Genomic DNA, 4,749 nt, shown 5'->3' with positions numbered 1-4,749 from the left:
ATGCATTTAAAATTAAACAAAATTTTTTATTATAAAAATATAAATAATTAGTCAAATTAAATTTTTTTAAGCATGTAACACATGCATTCATGTATACATATAAATACATTTAAACATAATTTTTATCGTAAAATATAGATAATTTGTCAAATTACTTTTTGAAAGTAAAGGTAATTAGTCACATATTAAAATTCTTACCTAAATTTAATACTACTTATGATAATTTTTTTTCTCATTTTTAATAAGATAGAACATGTGATGATTTTTATTTTATTTATTTTTTGAGAAACATGTGGTGATTTTTATTGAGTATATGTGATTTTTTATTTATTTAATTTTATAGTTCATTAATATTAGTTTCTTAGTATTTTGTACTCATTAACTCATTTGACACAAAAATTAAAAAACTTAAGTAGACACAGGGCACAAGCTTAAGTGGATAATTATGGAGTAGTTCCCACATAAATTTAGACACATGGCGCAAAATTATATTATAATTTCAAATTCTAATTCAATTTTCTCTAAACTTTACCTATTAATATATATATGTATATATATATAGATGACTTATAAATTTGGATTTTTTTAGTTATATGTTTATATTTTTTTATGGTTTATTATATTGAACTCCTCGTTTCTACACTAAATTAACTAATTTGACACAAAAATATAAAAAATTAGATTAGATGGGACACGTTGCACAAAATTAAACTCTAATTGAAATTTAATTTTTACACTAAATTAACTCACTTGACACAAAATTCTAAAATTTAGATTATATGAGACACATGACGTAAAATTAGACTCTAATTGAATTCCATTTGAAATTTAATTGGATTTTCTCTCTACTTTACCTATTATTATATATATAGATTTCTATTTGCTCAAAATATCTTAAATAGTACAGTAATTACTTACCCTAAAAAAGAGTTCTCGAAAATGTAAAACAAACTTAAACATGGAGAAAATCAATTATGTTTCAGAAACATGCATCTTCTCCCTCACAAGACGATGTGACATTTCTTATATCTTGTCACAAGCCATTTACAAATACTTTGCTTATAAATAGCACCATTTTTCTAATCTATTCCCCTATAATTTGACCAAGAACTATCAAACTATATAAAAGTAAGACACATAGGATAAATATTTAATCCCCAAGAGATCGTAGTTAAGCTAAAGACACTGCCATTGAACTTCTTACAAAACGCTGTCCATTAGTCCAAGTATACCTCCCAAAAGCATACTCATGCTTATGATCAGGCTTGCTGAGCATTTGAGTTATTGCCTTAACAGTGATTATGAAGCTCCTCTTCCGTCCAACATGATCAAAGGACAAAACACTAGGGGAGGCCTTACTGGAGAATCCCATGGGCGGTGGTCTGGCAGCAAAGAAATACACACTCTTGCCAGGACCAACGTTTGTGACTGTCCTATTAACAATCACGGTGTCAGAGTCTGTGGATTGCTATGGATGGGTAGTTGAGGTTGAATGTTGGGTCAACTTGCTGGACTGAACTACCAGTTCTGCAAAAGTAGAGAAGGTAGTCTGTATATGAGGCATCATATACTAGACCAGGGCCTGCTGCTTTTGTGGGGCGCAAGAGGCCAGACCCATATGCAAATGGTGTAGCTACATTGCCAGATTCATCACTCAAAGGCAAATCCAAGTTGTTTTTTAACCCAGCTGCGAAGTATAAGTGTGAAACATTAGAATATGTGAGCCATAGCAAGGAAACTAAAGTACTTACAACTAGAGCTTGAGACATACATATATAATATAGGGATTACAAGGTCTATTTCACGTTTAAGATTAAATTTTCTGGATAATTTGGTACAGAGTGCTAAATCATTTAAAATTTTAATTATTATAGCAATTTGTACACCTTTAAATTTAATCTATTTATGAAATAGATCATTTTCAAATACTTTGAATAAAAAAGACTACGCTTTCATTTACCCAATTCAGGAAATGTAGTAACATATTCACACATTTATACCTGTTATCATGAGGGCAGATCTTACTGCAGCACTACTCCAAGTAGGGTGAATTACTTTGAGAAGGGCAGCTGCAGCAGACACATGAGGGCAAGCCATTGAAGTTCCAGAGAGTATATTGTACTTAACAATTTAGTGATCTTGATGTGGCAACATTGTAGGAGGATTGGCCTCGCTCCATGCTGCCAGAATATTCAGTCCTGGAGCTGCGATGGCAGGCTGCAACGCAAACCAATAATTGAAGGTACTAAAATTAAATCCATATTGTATGGATTTAGTTATGTTAAATCTGTATGCTAGTAAAAAACCAAGGGGGACTTTGATATAAAAAAAAATAAACAATATGGCTGAAATTTTTTTATATGCCTTGAGAATGTTAGGCTCAATTACATTAGGACCTCTACTTGTTAAAGCGGCTATGACAGGTGCTGGCTTGGTACGTATTATGGTTTTCCTAGGTATGATGATTGCCATTGGATTCTTGGTAGAGTTGGTGTACTGATAAATTTTTATTGCTTGGTCATAAGTAACTGCGGTGGCAGGAAGCGCATGAGCATCACATACTAACTCAGCTCCAATTATTGGACTATTTCCAAGTATAAAACGAGCACCACCAGCTCTTTTCACTTCTATGCCTTTTCCAATTCTTGTCCCACTGCCTTTCATGCACAACACTATATTTTCCTTGGCTTTCTCGGGTGCAAGCTAGAGAACCGGGAAGGCATTGTCTGTAATAATCAATTAGTCCAATTTAAAACAAGTTATTAACTAAAATAAAATGAAAAATCTGTCTTTGTATTCAAATGAAACTAAAGCCAAACTAGAGAGAAATATTACCCTATGTCGTCGTCTTTGGTCACATTTGGCTTAACTATATCTCCTGCGTAAACTAACGGGTACAGCTTTTTCCCCAGCATGTAAGGAGTCGCAGTTTGGCCCTAGCATTAATAATTAAAAACAAAATTGTGAAACCAACCCAAGATATATAAATAATTTAAGAGACCCAACAACAGAAAGAGAAAAAGAACGTATTAGTACAGGTTTGATTAATTGATCAATGAAAATTGAAGTGATATAAACCTCCAAAAGACATCATACATTAATAGTGAAAATATACTGCGTGTCCCCAAATTTCTCTCCCTTAACCGGGCCTACTGTTTGGGCTCACAATTTACTTATAACAGGAGTATTGGATTTCTTACTATGGGTAGCTCTTGGGCGAGCTTCAAGAAGGAACTCTCAACCGTATTTCTCTCTTTACGCTCTCGTGTTTGCCTGTGTACTCTCTTTTTCTCTCACCCAAAATTGCCTAAACCCTTTCTCTTATTCTTCCTCCTATCTATAGCTTTAGGATAATGGAGGAATCATCATTATCTTCTAATCCCGCATGTGTGGGTGGGACCCAAATTGATTATTCCTGACAAGGAATATGCTCCATCAGAAATGAGTTGAGAAAGTTGGAATTGGTGCTAGCCTCCAAAAACTGTTCGGCAGCATGATTTCCTAGGGCATTCCCGGGCTGTTGGTGTATTGCCGAACAACGCAAGAATACCCACCAACCATTCTATACGCAAGGCATGTTCATAGGCCGAGCGTATTAGTGGTGGGCCAATCATGACGTTGAGCTCGGGTTTGGTAATATCCAGAATCACTTTGGGCCTAGACTCGAGATAAGTGGGCCAGCAGCCGTACACCGTAATATACAATTGGTCCCTTTAATTTTGATCGAAGTTATACATTAATTCCTGAAATTTGAATAATCCATTTTTAGTTTTCAAAAATTCATAAGTGTATTAAATTAGTCCTTCTATAACCTTGTTATCATAATGGAATGCAATGTACTTAGACTTTGTCAAATTCTTTCATTTTTTGTCACGAATTATAATAGCATGACAATGAGGTTGAGATCACGACTTTGCATCTAATGCAATAGCTTTCAATGACTAAGATTGAGAGTTGAAAAAAAAAAGTAAAAATGTAAAAGTGGAAAAAAAATATTTATGAGTGGGGAGGGGGTAATTGCACTGCGTACAATACCTATTACCGATCTAGAAAATAAAATGACTTAGTACTGACTTTTCAAAGTTTAATTATGAACTAAAATAGTACGTCAATAATATATTTTTTTGCTAGAAATTTTCATATCTTATATAAGCCCTGACCTTAATTCTAATGCCATTTCCAAGCACAACAGGAGAGACAAACTCACGTCAATTACTAGCACCAACTTTGATAACTATGGAGCTGGGTGGGATAAAGTTAAAGGTTCTGGGCCAGAGTTGCCTGCAGAACATGCACCACAATGTTTTTCTTTGAAGCACAGAGTGCTCCAAATGCAATACTATCCTCAAAATAAGGAAGAGGATATTCAGTCCCAATTGAAATGCTTAATACATCAACACCATCAGCTATGGCATCATCAATGGTTGCCAACTTGTCTGCGTTAGAGCATGTGCTCTTCTCGCCTGGTTTCGGCCAGCATACTTTGTATATTGCACGGCAGACGAGTGGTGCTCCACCAGAGGCAGTGCCATGAAGCAAAGCCGCCGATGGCTGAGATGTTAGGGACCCTTCGATAATCCTCACTGATGGGCTTTCTGAGAAAATGTCAAATGAATTATGATCAGTTTTATAAATAGAATATATGAAGTTAGTATTAATCTTAAATAAATTTAGATGATGACAATGAATAGATTTACAAATTATAAAATAATCTAACTCAATGGTCTTGACTCACTCAAAGTAATACAT

The 4,749-nt window shown here is 34.3% G+C and overlaps 1 pseudogene; it reads right to left on the bottom strand.

Moving 5' to 3' along the window:
- Positions 1-1,171: 1,171 nt before the first annotated feature.
- LOC142635373 (subtilisin-like protease SBT5.6) lies at positions 1,172-4,749 on the bottom strand (annotated as a pseudogene).

Source organism: Castanea sativa, chromosome 5 (assembly GCF_040712315.1).
Source record: "Castanea sativa cultivar Marrone di Chiusa Pesio chromosome 5, ASM4071231v1".
Taxonomy (NCBI): Eukaryota; Viridiplantae; Streptophyta; class Magnoliopsida; order Fagales; family Fagaceae; genus Castanea; species Castanea sativa.
Note: the sequence above shows the minus strand (reverse complement) of the source record. Positions and strands in the feature narration are given on the sequence as shown.